The 22,408-nt window shown below is 37.1% G+C and overlaps 1 long non-coding RNA gene and 1 pseudogene across 1 annotated transcript in view; one reads left to right on the forward strand and one right to left on the reverse strand.

Moving 5' to 3' along the window:
• Positions 1–5,684, reverse strand: part of LOC138149327 (deoxyuridine 5'-triphosphate nucleotidohydrolase pseudogene) — a 10,149-nt pseudogene extending 4,465 nt beyond the window's left edge.
• LOC138149608 (uncharacterized) overlaps positions 1–22,408 on the forward strand; it is a 64,315-nt gene that overhangs the window by 37,244 nt on the left and 4,663 nt on the right. The gene's annotated exons all lie outside the window — the stretch shown is intronic.

A 22,408-nucleotide genomic window follows, 5' to 3' on the forward strand; every position in this document is an offset into this window, starting at 1 on the left:
TTCTTTCTTTCTTTCTTTCTTTCTTTCTTTCTTTCTTTCTTTCTTTCTTTCTTTCTTTCTTTCTTTCTTTCTTTCTTTCTTTCTTTCTTTCTTTCTTTCTTTCTTTCTTTCTCTTTTCTCTCCTTTCTCTTTTTTCTTTTTCTTTCTTTCTCTTCCTTCCTTTTCTTTCTCTCTCTTTCTTTCTCTCCCTCCCTTCCTCCTCCTCCTCCTTCTTTCTTCTTCATCAAATACTTCTTACCAAACAGTGTTTTGATGGTTTAAATGTAAATGAATCAGAAACATATGGATTAAATTTCTCCTTAATGACTCAAAACTTAAGGGGGGGGAGGTGAACAATTTTGCTTGGGGCAAAATACATTTTAATTTTTATATTTTTTGCCAATTTCTAAATGAGATGTACCCTGACACCCCAACCTTTGTTCAGCTATACCTTGTTACTGTGGTGATGACTCATTGTTGAATTGGTGATTATTTTTATCCAGTTAATGAAGATAATCTATAAATCACCACTGACCCAGATTCATTATTTAATAGGACTTAAATTACCCAAGCACCCTCCCGCTAAATGACTCCATGGGATTTGTTTTTTTCTCTCTCTGAGAGAAAAGGGTTACATCTGTTTATTTTCAGAGTGTCCTGTGATGTGGAATTGAACGACAACCTCTCCTCCCAGACATTCTCTATCCCAGCCCCCCTGCCCTAAAACGGGGTTTTAAACTTGGGAATCTGTGAATTTGGTTTAGAAAAAAAAATCTGTTTCAACATAATGTGTTTCCTTTGCAATCCTATGTATTTTATTTTATTCATTTAATAGTAGTAACTAGCATTTGTACACTGCTTTACAGTAATTATCTTATTTGATCTTCATAATAGCCCTGGGGGGGGGGAGTGATATTATTACTCCCATTTTATAGTTAAGCAAACTGAGTCACCCAGGGTCACATAGCTGATAAGTGTCTGAGGCCATTTTTGAATTCAGGTCTTCCTGACTCTAGATCCAGTGCCCTATCCATTGTACCGCCCAGCTATATTTTAAAATATTCTGAGAAGGACTATCTATATAGGCTTAACCAGACTGCCAAAGGGCTTCATGATACAGGAAAGGTTAAAAACTCCTGTACAAGAGCACAATTTGGTGGGTCATAGCCCTGATAAGAACAGACTTACCTTGTTCATAAAATATTAGGAGGAAAGTGAGGATGGGAAAGAGAGATCTCTAAAAGCCAAGTTAAGATAATTATCATAAACAAACCTCTAGTTTTGTAGGAGGCATCCTCACACACGAAGAGATCCATAGGGTCTTAAGTCATGTTCTGCACAGGGCCATAATAAAATGGCAAGAAGCCGTAACGTTAATAAGGATCTGCCCCCTCATGGTGAAACTTGAAACTGTCAAAACTGTGACCTAGCTGACCCCTCTTGGAATGATCTGCAGCCATAGCCTATATATCCTTTTATCCCTTCCCTAGGTTTACTTATAAGCGATAATTCAATGCCTTGAGACAAGCCTACTAGTCGTTCTGACATAAATGAAAAAAACTATCAGGTTTGAGATGGGTGTTTTTCCAAGTCTCAAATGCAAATCAAGACTAAAGTACCATACTTTTTTGGGAAAAGTTTCTAATCATGGTGTTATGGACCCTTTTCATAATCTGGAGCCCTTCCCAGAGTAATGTTTTTAAATTCATAAAATAGAGTGCATAGGATTACAAAGGAAACCAATTTTATTGAAAATGCAGTTATTAAATTTTTTTTTAAAAGGTTTTCAGACAGTAGGTTGAAGAACCTCTACATTTGAGAGTTGGAGGTGAATTTTCAATTCAGCAGAGGTATGGTAGATGTTTGACTATGGTGTTTCCAGAAGACTTTTGAAATATCCCCACTCAGCATTTGCTAGTTTTGGTATTTTAGAAAGGAGTTGTAAAGAGAAGTTTTTTTTTTTTTTGTTTTACTGAACAGAAACTTGAGCAAATTTTAAAATCTGATTTAGTTTTGTTAAAATCAGGTACCATTGAACACACCTGATTTTGTTCCCAAAGCACTGAGTCTTAACCCAGAGTCCTATGGAAGAGATTTTAGGTTTACTTGAGAAAGAAGAACAAAAACACATTTACCCAGATTTCCAAAATGATGTCTAAGTTTCAAACATTTAAAATGTTTTTCTCTCTTTTAAAAATGAATAACTTTATTAAAAGCTTAACATAGATCACCAGTACAACCAACTTAACTTGTTTAGGGACTGCTTAGATTTAAATTGATTAATTTCAATCCATAAAATATAATAATGATTTTCTAACCACTCTCTCTAAATAATTGAGGATTCTTAACCTTTTTCGTGCTATTAATCCCTGTGGCAATCTGGTGAAGCCTATCGACCCATTCTCAGAATACTGTTTTTAAATATACAAAATAAAATATAAAGCATTAAAAAGGAAACCAATTATATTGAAATAGTTATGAAAATATTTTTAAGGTTCATAGAGTCTAGGTTAAGAATACTTACTCTAAATCCTCACCAAGTTTTTTCATTTGTCTTTTATTTTCATTCATTTTTTTCCTCTTCTACAGAATCATATTTAGGATGGACTTCATTTTCCTGGTTCTGGATTTTTTTTTTTTGCTGTGTATTATTTAATAAAAGTTTCCCCCAGATTTCTCTGTATTTCTCATACTTGTCAGTCTCAATGGTATTATAAAGTTCCACTGATTAATGCATTACAACTTATTTAACCAGTCCATTCTTGTTAGACATTAGGTTGTCACTATTTAAAAAATATATATGTAGTGCTGCTATGAAAATTTTTGTATTGATTTTTCTTTTTGACCTCTGTCATTTTGTATTTCCAACAAAGGGACAATTAGGTTAAAGATGTTTCTCAATCTTAAGTTTTTGTCCTTCTAAAGTTGTAATTTTCACAATGAGAAACCACCTTTTAAGAGATCTGTAAACCTCTCAACAATAAAATTATCAAAAACATTATTTTCTATTAGATTCTATCACATAGCATAACATTTCTTGGTTTTAAAAGGTTAATAGTAATTCGTATTTCGGATGAGATATATAACCTGTGGGTTTATTTGCACATATATATATATATATATATATGAAAAGTACTGATTTTAAGACTGTGATTATAGAATAGGTATATACAATTTACTTAGCTAGAATGCTCTCTGAAAACCTATCCTTAATTTCTTAGTAAAGATGTTAAACTGACTACAATATAATGACATTGCCAATCATGAAAATATCAATGCCAATACAATGAGTAAGTAAAAGATAATTCTGAAAGAGAGAAGGGGAGTCCACCAACTAAAACCTTAAGCAAACTAATACATTTAATAAATAGACAATAAATCTCTAGGGGGGAAAAACTAACTAAAACATTAAGCTATGATAAAATACTGAAAGTTGGGTTAATCCTTTGGCAATTCAGAAATGATAGTAACTCACTTCATCCAGTCAAAATTATCTGTGTTTACAGCAGGGAAACACTGGCTATCTCTGAAGAACAGTGGAAGTTTTCATCACTTGAACTTGTCTCCAAAAATCTCAGTATTTGAAGACATTTCATCTCACTTATCAAATAAAACTTTTTTTCATTAATTCCTTAGCTAATTTATCTAGCTAGTATATTTTCTTGAAAAACTCCAGCTGAGGGGTTTTTTGAATTTCATGCCTCTGAAAAGGAGAAAGATTATGATATGGACATAATTTTAACGAAGAAAAATAAAGGTTTTGCAGATTTCTTGTACCTTAAAAATCACATACCTCCTTTTGGGGAGTGCTGGGTTTGGAGGTGTAGAGGTTTGGGGGTGTAGAGGTTTCTCTAATAGTTGGTTTGTTTTCCCCACCCTTCTTTTTTGCTCCTGGTCTGAAGTTTGTACAGGCTCAGCCAACTCTTGCCCTGCTTCCCAGATTGAGAGACACACTGAGTTGTAAAAATGGATTTAGCAACTAAAAAGAAGTGGGTGCCTAGGACCCACCCAGACAAGCTCTCTGATCTAAACTGTGATGAATACAGCTTAGTAGGGAGGGTGCCAGGTCCAATTAAGCTCTGCCTTTTCTTAATGCTCTCGGATAAAATTGATTTATGAGCTTTGTTTAAAGAGAATCATAAAACAATACTCATCTTCCCATGGGTTGTTTGAAAATCCTGTACATTTTTGGAGGCTGTTTAAGACAAGCTCTGTGTGTGTGTGTGTGTGTGTGTGTGTGCGTGCGCGCGCACGCAAACTTAAGCTATTTATTCTTGGTTACCGGCAACAAGCTATTGTGAGCTGCCAACCAGTAACACGGAAAAGTTGACTGGATGTTGCTTGGGAATGTGGCAATGGTTAAAAGGACACTTTCATAATGGAAAACACTTTTTTTCAACATGTCAACATCCCCCAGGGGCTAATATAAGCAGGAAAATAAGTAAATTTCTTCCAATTTCCTCCTAACACAGGGAAGTCCCAATGTTAAGGATTATGGGAATGCCAGGACATCTAGACCGGCTCCTACAGGCAAAGTGCATTTCCCGAATAACCAGTTGTTTTCCAACCAAGAGAATGAAGGGGTAGAAAAAAGAATGAGTGGAGATTTATAAAATAATGTCCTTACCGGAATGGTATTTAATTCAAGGTTGACCCCCTGGGCCAGGCTTGTGAATTCTAGAGCCTATAGCTGGACTCCATATTCAGTACTGTCCACATCACCCCATATCAGTCAATTAAACAATCCTTCACTAGTACCTATTATATGCCAGGTAATGTTGGGAACATAAAGGCAAAGAATGAAATAATCTCTACTCACAAGGAGCTTCAATTCTAAGGAGGAAGATAAGTCCATAAATATTAAAGAATAAATACAATGTGATGACATAGTTTGGGAGGGTACTAGTATTTAGGGGGACCAGGAAAGGCTTCATGTGGAAGGTAATACTTGTATTGCGCCTCATAGGAAGAGAGTAATTGTATGAGGTAAAGGTGAGGAAGGGGTGCTTTCCAAGGCATAGGGGACAACCAGTGGAAAAGGTTCAAATACAAGAGAATCATGTATAATGGATGGATCAGAGTATAGGAGGGGGAGCAATGCTCCATGAGAATGGAAAACTAAGAGGGTTTGTGAAGGGCTTTCTAAGCTAAGCTAAAGAGTTTACATTTCATTCAGGGGCATTACACAGCCACTGGAGTTGATTGAGCAGGAGAGTGACACAGTCAGATCTATGCTTAAGGAAAATCTCTTTGGCAGCAATGCATCTATTAACATAACTCCTACCCCAGTTAAAGACACTCACAACATCTCATCTGGACTGTTCCAGTAGCACTCTAGCTGGTCTCCCTGGTCTCTCCAATGAAGTCCATCCTTTACAACAATGAGACAGTGATCTCCCCAAAGCACAATTTGAACTTTGGCATTTCCGTGTTCAATAAACTATGAAACCTCTACTATTATCTCTAAGATCAAATATCAACTTCTTTTTGTTATTTAAAGCCCTTCACCACCTTGCTCCAAACTTCCTTTAGATCTTTGTTATATATTACTAAAATATATAATATATATTTTATTATATATGTCATATACATATATATTACTCCCTTTGACACATTTTATGATTCAGTCACCCTGGTCTTCTTGCTGTTTCATCCACATGAATTCCATTTCCTATCTTGGTGCCTTTGTACTTGCTGTCCCCCATGCCTGGGAATGCCTTCTCCCCTTGCCTCTGCTTCTTGGATTCCTTCAAAGCTCAGTGCAAGGGGCATCTTCTTCAAGAAGCTTTTCCTGATCCCTGATTTCTCCCACCTTCAGCCCTGTAACAGGAAGGGGAATTTGAAGATCTTCCCTGCCCCTTAGTAGACCTAGGGGGGAGTTTGAATACTTCCCCTACTTTGAAAATAAACTCTGCCCCCTAATAGGCTGAATAATCACATGGAGCATGTGGTGGGAGGAGTTTGATGAAGGGAAGCAGAGCCCACAGGAAGCTGGTTAGAGCTAGCCAGGCAGTGGGGGACAGAGGAGCTCAGGCAAGGAGATAGAGAGGCTTGAGTAAATATTGATCTTGTATTGGTTTGTGGGAAAGCTGAAGGATGCTGTGGCTCTCAGCGTTATTATGGCTTCTGAATATCTTTGGTACTATGATGGAATCAGCTTACTGGTTTTGGGATTGGGTTTTCTGGTGTCTAAATAAATATTTCAGTTCTGTCTTCTACCTGGAGAATCTGGGATATTTAGCAATTGAACGTCATGCAATACTTATAGTCATGGTCTTTATTGTGATTGTGGGTGCTGTAAATATTGCATTGGCTCTACAAGCCCCAGATGAACATCCCTCTAAAATTATCTTGTATATACTGGCATGTCTGTGTGTTGTATCCCTCAACAGAATAGTAGCTCCTTGAGTTGACACTGTTTCATTTCTATCTTTGTATTCCCAATGCTCAGTATAGTGCTTGGCATATAACAGGCAATTAACACTTGCAAAATGATTGAATATTCCTTTAATACATGTCCTCTAGAACATAAGACTTCACATATGTTTAACCTTCTTAGAACATAGTGGGAAAACCAGGAGTGTGTCCAGAATAGCATTGTATAGGATCATCAACCTAGATTTGAAAATGACTTCAGAAGACATCCAGTCCTACCCCATTCTTTTATGATTGAGCAAATAAAACACTCATGGGGAGCTAGGTGACTTATGTAAGGTTTCAGAGACAGGAAATATAGGTAAGATTTAAATGTAGATCCTTTGACTCCAGAGCCAGTGCTCTTGCCACTAGCAAGCAGGATGGTGAGGGAGGTCTGAAAACCATGTCATATTAGGAGCAGCTGAAAGATATGGGGATGATTACTCTATAAAGAAAAGATTTAGTCCTTCAAATTTTAGAAGACAATAATTACATCATGCCTGTCATTAAATATTTCTCAACACTTTTCCTAATGCCAGTCTGGAAGACAGAGTTAAAATCAGTGGATGCATGGGAAACAGATTTGTATTTAAAATGAAAAGAGATTTTTTTTTCTAATTTTTTGAGTTGCACAGAGGTGGACTTAGCAGCCTTGTAAGGAAGTGAGCTTCCTGTTCCTGAAAGTGTTCAAATATACAATGAGTGATGACCTGTCAAAGATGTCATAGAGAGCATCCCAATATGGAATGCGATATTGATCCAGATGAACTCTGAGATTGCATTTGTGATCTGAGATTCTGTGATTCCATACAAAGAAAAGGTACTACTAGGACTATTTTTAATATTTCTTGGATTCTGACACCTCACTGATGTGGGTGCTCCCTTCAACAGTGGAGAAAGAAATCTGTCCAAACCTGTAATGGATGATTCTTGTCTATAACTTATCATAAGTTCTTTATAGAGTTGCTAGATACATAACATGTGGGAAGTTTTCCTCTGGTTCTTTTAATATCTCCTGAGTACAGATGCAATACCTTAGTTATCCATCTGTTCCCTCTCACTCCTGCTTCCTGACTGCCCCTCCTTTCATACTCATACAAATCTGTGATAATGCCTTTTATCCCCTCTCATAAAATTTTAAAGTCTTTTTCTTATTATGATTCCCTTCCTCCCTCCCTCCCTTCCTCCCTCCCTTCCTTCCTTCCTTCCTTCCTTCCTTCCTTCCTTCCTTCTTTCCTTCCTTCCTTCCTCCCTCCCTCTCTTCCTTCCTTCCTCCTTCCCTCCCTTCCTCCCTCCCTTCCTTCTTTCCTACATCATTACTATTTCCCAGTGATATCTTTTCCACCTCACCCCACTATTAACAGAGTCCACCCTCATAAAAAATACAGTCAAGAAAAATCAGTTAACATATTGACCATATCTGAAAATATATGCCTCATTCCACCTTTGTGCTGAGAGGCAGGAGGCATCTGTGACTGTTAGCTCTATGAAATCACAAGATAAGTCACTTTGTTCATTGAAGTTCTGAAGTCTCACACTATTGTTTTCTTTTATAGTATTGTGATCATCATGTAAATTGTCCTCCTGTTTCTACTTATTTCACTCTGTATCAATTCATACAAGTCTTCCCAAATGTCTCTGAATTCGTCCTATTGGTCATTTAAAAAATTTGTATATACGTATTTTTTTGTTTTTACATCACCTTAATTTCTAAATATATTCCTCCCCTATTCTCTTCTTCCTAAACAGCCATCTAATAATTAAGCATATTCATCATTTCTTGGAGTACAATAATAATCTGATTATATTCCTCTATCACAGTTTCTTCAACCATTCCCCAGTTGATGGGTATCCACTTTCTTTCTGGTTCCCTGCTACCATAAGAAGTGTTGCTATAAATATATATGGGAATTTAACCTCCATCTTTGAAGTCTTAACAGCACACTACTCATGCAACTCCTTGATTTCCATAGTACACATGGTTTGAAAGACTGAATTGACTTTTCACAAGTTTATTCATTTTTTTTTGTGGCTGGGGAAAGTATATAAGATTTACCATAAACATTTTTACTACTAATATTTACTATTTTTTAAACAATACATTAAAATGTTCAGCTTTTGTTTCTAATCAATTATATTATAAATTATAAACTGGATAAATCTTTAGCTCTTGGAAGTATACTATGCTTTGGTACACCTGGTCCAATCTAATTGTATCTGTATCTTCAGATTTAATGTCTCAGAAGTTGGCTATCTTCATGAGTTATCTACTCAAGTGGTCTTTCATCTTTTTGCTGGATAGTATGTTGAATGAAATTAGCATATACTTGCCCAGGTATCTGACTAACACCAAATTGCCCCTTTCATCTCTGCAAAGCATTTTTGCCAAGTGATCTCAGAGGATGAATGTATACTTTGCTTGATTCCAAATGCTGTATCTTTAAGACTTTCTAACAATCTGCCCTCCCCCCCCCCTTTTTTTTCCATTTCAGTTATCTGGCACTGTTGTAAAGTTTAAGTTATGTTTCTAATCCAAATATCCCATGTTTCCCACTACCACCCCTCCAGGGACACATTCTCCCTTCCCTAAGAAGCCTACATTTATAGTTCTATTGCAGTGTGACATATTTTACTCTATGATGTAGGGAAGTCCTTTAATATTTGTAGCTTTTTTTTAGTGTTTCAAATGGTTTATTCTTCCAAGTCAATTGTAATATTTATCTCCAGTTATTTTACTACCATCATTTTAGTTCTAATTAGTATCCTCTCACCCTCTATGAGAGATTTGGTAATCAGACTCTAATCACTCACTGAAACTTCAATTCTCTAGAAATTCTGAAAGGGTATGTAATACTTTAGTCATTTAGAGAAAACAGATCATATCTCTTTAATATTTCAAAGTTTCCTATATCTTAACAGAATCTTTTAAAATGTTCTCACATCTTTTTTTTTAAGGTCAGGTGGTATTTCCTTAACTGACTCTTCTGTGTTTCTCTAATTACAGTGCTAAATACTCTTACGCTAGACATATTACAACTTATTTACTCATCTTTGCCTCTGTATTTAATAATATATGCTAAATTGATTGATACCAATAATTAAATATTTAAATAATCAAAATTACATAATAGAAAGTGAAATATATATACACAAAATAGAAAGGAAAACATAATGGAAAAACTTAAAAAAAATTTTTTTTAATTTCCTCTAGGGATCCTTGTGACATTAGGGTACTTGATAACCTCCAGGTGAAGATTGTCTCCAGTGCATCCCTGTAAAGAATACTCCAAGAAATCCAAGATAAAGCCTTACTACGTGATAGTTATATATATATGTGATATATATATATATATATATATATATATGTATATGTGTATATGTGTGTGAGGGAGCGCGAGAGAAAGACAGAAAGAAAGTGTTATACTATTGTAATGACTTGTAATGACAAGCAGTTCTCTTAAACCGGAGAACTAAGGCTCCTCAGATTGACCCTCTGGACAATACAGACCAACCCAGCTAGCTTCCCACTCAACAGGAAACTATTTGAATCCAGAAAAAGAACTGAAAAATAGAAGTAGGTATAGAATAATTTTACATATACATACTTATTTGTGTTGAATGGTAGCCATCTCTAGTGTGGGGGATGGAGAGGGAAAAAAGAAAAGTATTTAAAAGTAATAGCTAGTTGTACATAATATTTTTCATCATTTGCAGTTTTGTGTGCAATCATCTTTTTTATTACATTATGTTATGGAAATGCTTGTTTTATTTCATAAATAAGAATAAAAAAAAAAAAGAGCTGACAGCAGAGCTCCTCAGATTGGCTCTCTGGGCAATGCAGATAAGCCCAACCAATTCTTCACTCAGTTAGATGCAACATTGTCTAATCATCTTCAAGACTTTTATGAAAGAAAGTAGATAGAATCTATCTTTCCCCTTTATGTTTCTCTTCATCATATCAGAGATTGCAGTAGAGATGCAGCCAGCATGTTTGAGAGGTAAAACCTCTCTCAACCTATAGATGCAACAAGCCAAATTCAGTTCTCTTTCAATGAGCTTCAGCTTTTCTCCTATTGATCAGCAGCTACCACTGCATCAGTTAAAGCTGTCTCTTGTCTCCTGCTGTCTTCTCAACTCCCTCAAATGGGTTCTTCCGGTCTTCTGCCACTGTTCAGTCATTTCAGTTGTGTCCAACTCTTCATGTCCCCATTTGGGGTTTTCTTGGCAAAGATACTGGAGTAGTTTGTCATTTCCTTCTCCAGTTCATTTTGCAGGTGAGGAAACTGAGGCAAACAGGGTTATATGACTTGTCCAGGGTCACACAGCTAGTAAGTATCTGAAACCAGATTTGAACTCAGGAAGATAAGTCTTCCTAACTCCAGGCTGAGCACTCTATCCTCTTTAATATGTTCAATGGTTCAAATCAGTCTTCTGGTGCTTATTACTCATCTTCCAGTTATGAGATAAAACTCATGAAATCTACTTTTACATTAGCTATTGAACAGCAGTCCTTATTTAATTATATCTTAAAAGTCTCCAAACAATTTTTTTACTTACCACTTTGTGATTTTTAACCTCTCAAACTCAAAAAATAGTCACATACAAATGAGCTGAGGGACCACAATGCCCTATAAGCTCAGTTATTTCTCTGTCCTGGAATTGACCTTCTCAGTTCTCTGGTCAGTCCTCCTAGCAGATTGTTTCTTCTTACATCCTACATAAAAACTCTTTCTTCACACTTACATTTAATCAGTGTTTTCAGTCCACAAAGTTTCTTCCTCCTTTTCAATCAAAATATTCACACACTAAATGGGTAGTACTTTACACATTATACAAGTTGACTTAAATTTTTTTATGTGAAAGTTCATTTTCTTTCCCTTTCAAAACCCAAATATCTCATATACAAAATCTGTAGCACTTTACAGTAGTTATATACTAAATACTTTCTTGCCATCCACTTTATCATCCACAGCAATTTTGTGTCTTCTGAGGCTCTGGTGTTCTATGATTTACAGTCATATGGCACTCCTAGTAGAAGATTTGGTGAAAGTTACTAAAAGGATGAACTTTTGCAACAATAGGCTTTGAATCTTTGAAAGTACTGTAAACTTTCTCAAATTCAAACAAGCTGAATCTCCTATTAAGTTCTGGATCCAGTCTATTGTCCATTTTTAGTGCTTATCCAGTATGCTCTATCCAAATAAGTTAACCACCCAACTCTGTTTCATAACTGGTGGAGATATTTGTCACACACTTGGTTTTTCCTGCGTAAATTGTTAAACCAATCTCTTTGAGAGACCATGGAGCTCACCAAGGATGACCAGTAGTATTCATTCCATGATTTGATGAATTCAGCACAATGTCAGCAATTATTCTTAGTCCCAATCATAAAGTTGCCAACTTTGAGCTGGTTGTCCTCTCTTTCTCCCAGAATTGAATTCTTTGGCCTTGGATCTCTCTCTTTTTCTTTCTTAAAACTAAATAAAATACACATTCCAGGATCAGTCCCTAATTGGTATTTGGGGTTTGACTTTTGAAAAATGAAGAAAAAGTTGGTGTTTGATTTTTTTTTTTTAAATCAGGAAAGAATGTCTATCTTGTTTCTTGCTCACTGTACAAACCAGGTTTTCCCAAGGGCAGAGGCATCAGCTATTGACTCAGAAGTAGAGAAAGGGCAATGAGTGCACACAGCACCTGGAAAGGAAAAGCAGAGGTCTTGACTTATGAGTAAATGAATGAATAGATGAATTGATTAATTGGTTAATCAATCAACAAGTATTTTTTGAGAGCCTCCTATGGGCCAGACATTGTGCTAGGCTCTTGGGGTACAAATACAACGAATGAAACAATCCCTACTTATATGTTATTAGGCTGCTGAAGTTGTTACACTGCTTGTATACAATACCTGGGTGGAAGCCCATGGCCAACCCATCTATTCTTCCGATTGATGGAATATGCAAAGCAAAAACAGAATCACTTTCTTCAGAAATATCTGTATCTCTGTTTGTGTATGGAGATCCATACAAAGGAATATGTACAGATGATAGATGCATGTGATACTCCCTTCCCCAGTGCAGAAACTTCATTGATTCCTCATTGCCTAAATTTCTAGGGATAAAGTCTAAATTTCTTAACTTTCTTAAAGGCAAATGCCTCCCTTATATACCTTTTGGTTTTTAATATTTAAATATTTCCCTTGGTTTCTATAGGTAGAGTGCTGGACCAGTGGACCTAGATTCAAATCCTTATGATGCTTAGAGGTAGCTAGGTGGTATAGTGTATAGTGTATAGTGGTATAGTGAGACAAGAGTCAGGAATACCTGAGTTCAGATTTGGCCTTAGATACTTATTAGTTGCATGCCTCTGGGCAACTCACTTAACCTCTGTTTGCCTACGTTTCTCATCTGTAAAACAGGAATAATAAAAGCACCTACTTCCCAGGATTATTTTCAGGATGAAATGAGGTAATAATTATAAAGTGGTTAACACAATGCCTGGTGTACAATAAGCACTATATTAACATTAGCTTTAGTTATGTGGCTAATACTGGGGAAATCACTTTAAATTTCTATAAAAAGGAGGATTTTGTAGCATTTACTTCATAGAGTTATCATGATATTCAAACAAAATAAGGATTGTAAAGAACTTTGAAAAAGTTTTAAGTGCTACAAAAATGTCTGTGAATAGTAGGATAATATAGTATCCTAAGATTTTAAACTGAAAGAGAACTCAGAGCTCACCTAAGTCAGTAAAATAGAGCGGTTGGACAATATGATTTTTAAGGTCACTAACATTTGTGACCCTGAGCAAGTTGTCTCAGTTTCCTCTCCTGTATGTACCTGGGAAAGGAATAAATAACCTGAAGCAATTTTGTGAAATGCTATTTGTCTGACTGAATTGGTGTAACTCTCTATTTGGGATGTCCCCTTTTGGCCCCCAACTACTGCAGCTTTGGTCCCTCATGGAAGACTGTTAACTTTTGATTGTCTAAGAATCAAGCCACATGGACTTTGCTGAGATTCTTCATTACATGGCATTGGGGAGGCCCTTCAAAGGATGATGACTCTCCAAGTCATCTGAGAATTTTCCAGAATTGGGAATATGAACAAACGTACCCAGAGTAGCACTCCAGGTTCATTCACTGGGTCAGTAAATATCTAACTAGGAGAAGTGTATGTGTGTAATATGAGTGATCAGCTGACTCCTGGTCAACTGAATCTGCCCAGACCATTTAATTAAATTCCAGGGTGTCAAACTTGGAGTGATAGATTTGCACAGATGTCAGGGGTTCCTCTGAATTGTATGGGAAAAAATTAAATCTTTATTTTCATATAATTTTTTTTAATAATCCTACATATTTCATTTTATACATTTAAAATGTTGTTCTGAGAAGGGATCCGTAAGCTTCCCCAGACTGCCAAAAAGGGTCCGTTACACACAACAGATTAAGAGTCCTTGGTTGGGGGCAGCTAGGTGGCAAAGTGAATAATAGAGCATCGGCCCTGGAATCAGGAGGACTCGAGTTCAAATCCAGCCTCAGACACTTGACACACTTAATAGCCGTGTGACCTTGGGCAAGTTACTTAACTACAATTGCCCTGCATTCCCCCTTCTAAAAGAAAAAGAAAAGAAAAAAAAAGTCCTTGGTCCAAACAGATTTCCTAAAGAGGTCAGTTAATAATGATTTTGCTTCCTCAGCCCCAAGGAAGGCAAAAACAAAAACTTTGCTAGAAGTGATCATACCTTCCAATTACTCAGTTACATATGTAATACTCATCATTCTTATTTTTGGTTTGGGTACCTGGGTCACTGGCTCATGTCTGAGGGATGATGTGAACAAAATAGGGGGAGTGTGTGTATGGGGGTGGGGATTCAAATATTTTCAGCAGTTTAAGGTGGTTAATGAATGATCCTCTGGCCCCCAATTAATCTTCCTTCATCTGATAGCAAATTTGTATATTTGGAGGACAGAAATGTAGATGGAATCATGCCAATAAATGGAGACCGAGGAGGGAAAGATAGATGTGTAGTCTTTAAGCTACCTTGGACCTGTAGGATCTACAGGGCTACACTAGAGTTTGAAACATTTCCCCCTCAGCCGTCTTTGCTGTTTCATGTTCTCTCCTAGTACAAAGTTTGTATATAATATCTACGGTGAAGCAGAGAAGAGAAGCCCAAAGGCCAGCTTGGAAGAAAGACAACATTTCCCCCAGTATTCTCTTCTCCTCCCTAGAAGCTGTAGTCTTTTCATACCTGGAGCCATGACTAAGAGAGACTGAATAGTTCACCTTTCAAAGCAAGGCAAGTTATTACTGGCTCCCCCTCCCCTCCTTCAACCTCTGTGACAAGTTCCTACAAAATAAGATTCCCTTCCAAAACCCCACCCATGTGAACCAGGCTGGGGTGGTGGGAGTGATGGAATTAATCAATCAACAAATACATATTAAGTGCCTACTGTGTGCCAGGTGCCATGTGAGGTGCTGAGGACAGAAATACGATTTCTCAAGGCATTCTCTGCCCATAACAACCTAACAGTTGAAGAGGCTGGCCATTTCCCAATGTTTGCATCATGGGAAAGGCAACATTCTTTTCACTTTGATAGGACCATCAGTGGTAGTTTGGCTTCCTTAAGGATTGTTTCTCTTATCCTCTTTTCTTAGCAGACCATGTTGGGGCCTTGTAAATATCAAGTATTCCATGTCTTGGGGTTATAGATTCACAACAAGAAGAGACCCAGTAGCTTATCTGGACCAATATGCCCTCATTTTACAGATGAGAAACCTGAAACTCAGAAAGGTGAATCAACTGACCCAAGCCAGGGAATAAGTAGTAAAGTGACCAAGCAGGGATTCAAAGCCAGGTCATCTGACTCCAAATCAGAGGACTATTTCCTCCTGCATTTCAAAGTCCAGTTTCTATTGCATTTCAATCTTATTTTCATAAGAAAATAACTCAACGGCTCACAGTTACCCCTCAAGATAATGGCGTCTTTCCCAGATCTGTCCCTCAGCCACCCACCCCAAATCCACTTTTCAAAAGTGATGCTTCTCTCTGTAGACTTTACACATCATTTTCCCTGGATCTATTGTTTGCACTTATCTCATTTTCCCTCACACTATTGTATACTTTTTCTTCCTTTCATTGGATTATTAGCAACTTCAGGAGCAGGGCCTTTGTTATATATATCTTTGAGACCTAGCAACAAGCAGAAGGAAGAGCAGGTTAATAAGTGTTTATTGATTTGATTGACTTTATTTAGGGTAGTGACCCTTTAAAGAAGGGCAGCTAGGTGGTACCAATGGCTAGAGCACTGGGTTTGGCGTTAGGAAGATCTAAGCTCAAATCAGGCCTTAGACACTTACTAGTATGACCCTGGGCAAGTCACTTAACCCCTATTTGCCCCAGTTCCTCATCTGTAAAATGGGGATACACTGGAGAAGAAAATGACAAACTACTCTAGTATCTCTGCTAAGAAAACCCCATGGACAAAGTCAAGTAGATCCTGTAGAACTGGACATATCTGAGCAACAAAAACTACCTTAAAGGGAAATTAAGCTTTTTCATAGTGTCTCCTGTGTGCTTTTGGTGGGTTGGAGGGGAGAAGGGGAGTGACTCATGGATAGCTGTAGATCAATAATGACTCATTTCCTCTGGAAACATCCCAGTGTCTTGATCTCTTTGAAATTTACCCAGCGTATGTTCAGTCATCAGTCAATCAAATATTGTCAACCAGTGTGCATTTATGAAGCACCTCCTATGGCCCAGATTCTATGCTAGATGCTGAAGAGTCAGAGACAAAAACAGGGCATTCTCTACCCTCAGTCAGCTTACAGTCTATCAGCAGAAACCACGTGCAAATATACTCAAATGGATCTATGATCTCCTCAATTCAGGAGTTCCTTCAAGTGATTTTGACCCATTGATTCCTGCCTTTCTTGTGTAACACTTGTCTACGTCTTCCTAAAAGTTTGACATAGAGTTCCACCCAACATGCTGGAAGCCTTGCTCACTTTCCCCCAACTTTGTGAGAATAGTAGTGAAGTCTGGCTATTGTCCATCTCTCATCTCTCACTCTTGTCACATTTTCAGCCCATCTTCTCTTCCCTGCTATATAATTTCTTAATGACATCCTTTATTTCTGTTCTTATGCTACAACCTGTTCACACTCACCATACACCCTGCTCCACTTCCCCCTCCATTGCCCTTTCTGTAATAATCATCTTTTATTTGATGGAGACAGTGGTGTTCCACATCTCAATCACAATATTGATGAAATGTTAGTTTTAAAAATAGAAGCTTTTGTTTTCATTTGGCATTTGAGGTCAGCAAAAGAATGATATGATTTCCTGAAAGCAATTCAGTTCATTCTCCTCCTTTTCAACTCTGGGCCCAGCTGATCCATTTGTACTGTCTGCCCCATATATACATAATGTTGGACATGCTCAATATGGTGCCCATACAAACACATGTTGAAATCTGGACAACAAACATTCTCCATCCATATGGTCTTTTCTGTGTGGATGGACAGGTCTACAATATATTTGGGCTTGATGGGATCAGTACCATATTATCAGCAAACAGGTATATCTGAAGGACTTCACCATCCACAGGGAATTCCTCCTCAACCTGGACTCTGTGCTGGATCTCCTCCAACACAATATTGAATACCTCTGGTGTCTCCTTGTTTTAATGCCTTGCCTGGTGTTTATCAACAGAGGGTCATTGAACTGGGTTGTTCCTGGTTGTTATATCTTCCAAAGAATCCTGAATTATCTTGATATATGTAAAGGAGGCATTTTGCCATAAAAGAACCTATAAGACTCTTTTGTTCAAAGGCCTTTTCATAATCAGCAGGTAGTACGTAAAATGGGATCTTGTATTTTCTACATCTTCCAATTAACTGTGAGATCATAAAGATATAGTTCATTGTTCAATATATCTTGCAAAAACCTGCTTATTCACTACTAAAATCCTCATTGAAGACTTTCAATTTGTGTGTAGATGGCTCTCATAAAGATTTTGTATAGAAAAGTAGCCTTATTTTTTGGTAGTTATTGACACTCTCTCAGACATTTGTTGGGTGGGTGGCGATAAGCGATTAAAAAAGATCCAAGACTTTTTCCATATCTATCATATTTTCCTGTCCTTCAGATACCTTGGTATATTGGGCCCTCCTTGCCCTCACAATTGATTCATTCCTGGCATGGATTTCCTTTCTACATGCTTGATCCAGTCTAACTGTATTTCCCATCTTTTTTCACTTTAGTGTTGATTCTGCCTTTTCTGGAAGTACCTCAGGAACTCTGGTATTAGAAGTCAAGTGTGACAGTTTCACTCTCTTTGAGGGGGGAGGGGAAGGTTGTTGAAATGATTTCTGTAAATGTTTTTCTTTTGATTGCAGTCCTCCTTCCATGTTCATCCTTTAATGCCCTTGTGATGATTTATGCTTAGTTGGCTATCTTGAAAAGCTTTCATTTTTTTTTTTTTGTCTTTTTGGAGGGGGAGGACAGGGCAACTGAGATTAGGTGACTTGCCCAAGGTCACACAGCTAGTAAGTTAAGTTTTTGAGTCCCAATTTGAACTCAGGTCCTCCTGACTCCAGGGTCAGTGCTCTATTCACTGCTCCACCTAGCTGCCCTGAAAAACTTTCTTTAACCTGGTTTTAGCTTCCATTCTTCTCTCTGCTTTGTGAGATGACATACCTCATAATCATCCTTCATAAGATTTTGCAGATAAACTTATATTCTAATTCAGTGTTGCCTTTGTAGCCATATCTATTTGGCAAGTAAGTCAGATGTTTGGTTGCTGCATAAAAGACAGAAGACATTTTGAGGGGCTATTTTAATTTCCTTGTCATGGCAATTAGTCAGTCAGTCAATAAACATTTATTATACACCTTCTATAAGCACTGGAAATACAAAGAAAGAAAAAGTAAATCTCTGCTCCAAAGGAGTTCAGTGTAATGGGAGGAGACAACATTTAATCAACTATGTACAAACAGGATTTATATTATATTTATATAATATTCACATATTTTATATATACATACAAAGGATAAATTAGAAATAATTAACAGAGAGGGAAGGCACTCACATATAATTATAATTAATCTAGATTGGTTACACTTGTGAATGGAATTAACCTAATGAGTGTTTCCATTTCCAATCTCTATTTCTTATTTTTTACTTTCAATAAAATTTAAATAATTCAAGATTAAATTATTTTAATTGTATGCCATATCTTTTTCAACTAACAAAAATTGTTTTCTTTCCTTATATGAAATATGAATATTCAATAAAAATCCTACATTGTATGCCATATCTTTTTCTCATTATTATTCTTTATGTTTTTACATAGTCTTATCTTCATTCTGATGAGTCAATCATTTGACTGTACACAAACAGCAGATTCAGGGATAATTCCCACATGAATTATGAGTCTTTCCCTATATGTTCCAATATGGTCTTCACTTTTGAAATTGGTGTTATTTGGTGCTCACCAGAATCAACACTGGTTACCATTTCTTTTTCTGAAAAAAAGTGTGCATGATATAGAGGCATGAGGCATGTGCACAATCAGCAAATCTTTGGGCTCTTATTTCTTTCTCCTGAACTGTATTTTCCCACAGATTTCTTCCCACATTTACCTTTTCTTTTTTTTGCCTTGAAATCACCAAGGATCAAAGTATGTGTTGATTTAATTTTCAGGGTCATAACACATTCTTTATAAAATTTCTGTATCACTTTGTATTCAGCAACCAGTGTTGGTATGTAAGCTGTAACTATTTTCATATTGATCCTTTTTTTTTTTAAAGCACAGAGGTTTTTAAATTTTTTTTTAAGTTCTAAATTCTTTCCTTCTCCCTCTCCCAAGGCATGAAAAATAAACCTATTGCAAATATGAAAAGTAATGTAAAACAAATTTCTATATTAGCTGTGTTAAAAAGAAAAAGAAAGAAACAAAACATATGCCTCCATCTGTGCTCTAAATCTATTAGTTCTCTATATGGAGGAAGTTAGCGTATTTCATCTTGAGTCCTTTGGAAGTGTGGTGGGTCATTGTGTTGATTAGAGTTCTTTCAAAGTTGATTTTCTTTACAATATTGTTGTTATTGTATTAATTGTTCTTTTAGTTCTGCTCATTTCACTTTGCATCAGTTTATATAGGTCTTCCCAAGTTTTTCTGAGGCCATCAAGTTCATCATTTCTTACAGTACAATAATATTTCATCACATTCATATGCTATATAACATGTCCAGCCATTGATGGATACTCCTTCAGTTTCCAACTCTTTGACACCACAAAAAGAGCTGCTATAAATATTTCTGTAGACATGAGTCCTTTTCCTCTTTCTTTTATTTCTTTGGGGCTATAAACCTAGTAGCTATTTTTCTGGGTCAAAGGATATGTATAGTTTAATAATTTTTTGAGCATACTTTCAAATTGCTTCCCAGAATGGTTGGAGTAGTTTATAGCTCCACCAGAGTGCATTGGTAAGCCTATTTTCCCACATCTCCACTATTTCTCATTTTCCTTTTAAATCATCTTAGGCAATGGTTGTGAGATGGTACTTCAGGGTTGTTTTGATTTGCATTTTGCTAATTATTAGTGATATAGTACAATTTTTATATAGCTATTGATAACTTTGATTTCTCCTTCTGAAAACTAACAGTTCATATCATGTTAGTCTTTTTGCAAATATTTATCAGTAGAGGAGACAATTTCCTCACCTGAGCATTCCCTATGCCATTAACATTACAAACCTTGTTCCTACCCTTGTCCCTCTCCATAATACTGCCATACATGAGGACCAAATATTTCTTGACATAATCTTTCTTGGTGCCTTTAGACCAGAAGTTCTTAACTTTTTTGTGTGTGTTGTAGACCCCTTTGGACAGTCTGAAGAAGCCTATGTTTTCCTCATGATAATGTTTTTTGAATAATTGAAGGAAAGGTTAAATTTCAGTTAGTGAAAATAAATGTATTTTTTTTCCTATCCAAATTTACAGACCCCTAAAACCTATCCATGTACTCCTTGGGAGATCCAGGGATCCCCCATTTTTAGATATATAATAAAACAGTTTAAATACTCCTTTATCTATTCAAGGAATATTTATTAGGTATCTTCTGAAATAACTACACATCTTCCTTCTTCTGGTTTTGTTTATAGCAAGAATATCAATACTGATCTGATTCAGCTCCTCCAAATATATGCAGTCATTGGCAGCTGGACAAGGGCCTCACAATTAGAGTAGCAATAGTCCAATGGAAAATGTATGAAGGTCTAAAAACCATGTAATTCTTAGCACCCTCTGCCCATCTCTCTGCTCCTCTGCCGCTGCCACTGCAGAAGTAGAAAGGGGCCTCAGAGAACCAAAGGCCATATTTGGTTTTTCTTTATTACATGGGTTGTCATGGCCAGAAAATCTTGTCACCAGTTGGTCAACCTGCTGGTGATATGTCTCTCCATGATTAGCTAGGTTGGTCCTGGGAAAATAAGTCTCTTCATCTGTTACTAGAACCACACCTGAAGCCTTTCCAACATGCCAAAAGCTATAAGACCTTGAGCTCAGTTGGCATAACCTTTGAGAAACCACACACAGTCACATCCACATGTTAAAAGTTGTGCTATCCTGGTGAAAGCACCACTATCTTTAAATCTTGATGTTATCTTTAATTCTTCATGCTCCTTCACCTTACACATAAATTCAGTCACCAAATCTTGTTATTTTTGCCTCCATAGCAATTTTCACATCCTTCTACTTCTTTCTACTCATACAGCCACTACTGCAGTTCAAACCTCATCACCTTGACGAAGGTGATTTTCCTAAATTGTAGATGTGACTTTCACTCAGTAACATCCAATGGTTCCCCATTGCCTATCATTGCACCAGGTAACCCTGATACTTGAAAAATACACCTTTTCTCCTCACCTCCATCTCTCAGAATTTCTGGTTTTCTTTAAAACTGAACTTAAGTACTATCTTGTACATGAAGCTTCTCCTCATTCCACCAGTCTTCTTCCTGACAAAATTACTTTGTATTTATTTGGTATGTACTTATGTAATTGTATTTGGGACTCTCCCCATGAATAGAGGAAAAGAAAATTCTAACTGAAAATGCTGGGATTTTATAGCACTAGAAAGAGAATATTCTTCCTTCCCTAAGAAAGATGGAGACTCTTGAATTTTGGGTAGGGACTGGTGGGGGTGGGAAGAGGAGGGAGGGTTTCATTCATAGGGAGAATTTTTAACCAGTATGCTAGAGAAGAGAGGTAGAAACAGAGGCATAAGGTAAGCATCTTAGATTGGGAACAGCAGTAACTTGATGATCACTGATTCCCTTATAGGACTGCAGTGCAAGTCCAGGCCTAGGGACTAAGTGCAGCAAGCTGGTTTCAGGGCAGGTTTCCACTCAACAGAACAAAGAACTTGCACTAAAGTTGCCTAAGGTTGTATTTCTCCTCTTTATGAGCTACAGAACAGCTTATACAATTTTTACTTTCCCAACTTTCTTTCCTCAGTGCCTGATGCTAGCAAGAGCATCAGGGGCGGCCAGGTAGCACAGTGAGTAAGAGCACTGGCTCCAGTGTTGAGAAGACCTGGAGATCGAATCTGGGCTCAGACACTTAGCACCCACCCAGAAACACCTGGCTGTGTAACCTTGAGCAAGTTACTTAGCCTCAATTGCTCAGGGGTGGCCAGGTGGCTCAGTGAGTAAGAGCACCGGCTCCAGTGTGGGGATGACCTGAATCAAATCTGGGCTCAGATACTCAGCACCACATCCAGAAATAACTGGCCGTGTAACCTTGAGCAAGTTACTTAACCCCGATTGCTTTAAAAAAAAAAAAAGCATCTATATGATTTGGGATTTGTTTGCTTGTTTTTAGCTAGTTCTAATATTTGCAAAGTGCTTAGCACAGTATCTGGCACACAATAGGTACTTAATAAATCCATCCTTCCTTCCTCCCTTCCTCCCTTCCTCCCTCCCTCCCTCCCTTCCTCCCTTCCTTC

Source organism: Petaurus breviceps, unplaced genomic scaffold (genome assembly GCF_028583685.1).
Source record: "Petaurus breviceps papuanus isolate PSGF00001 unplaced genomic scaffold, PetGlider_PUasm1.0 90847, whole genome shotgun sequence".
NCBI classification, from domain to species: domain Eukaryota; kingdom Metazoa; phylum Chordata; class Mammalia; order Diprotodontia; family Petauridae; genus Petaurus; species Petaurus breviceps.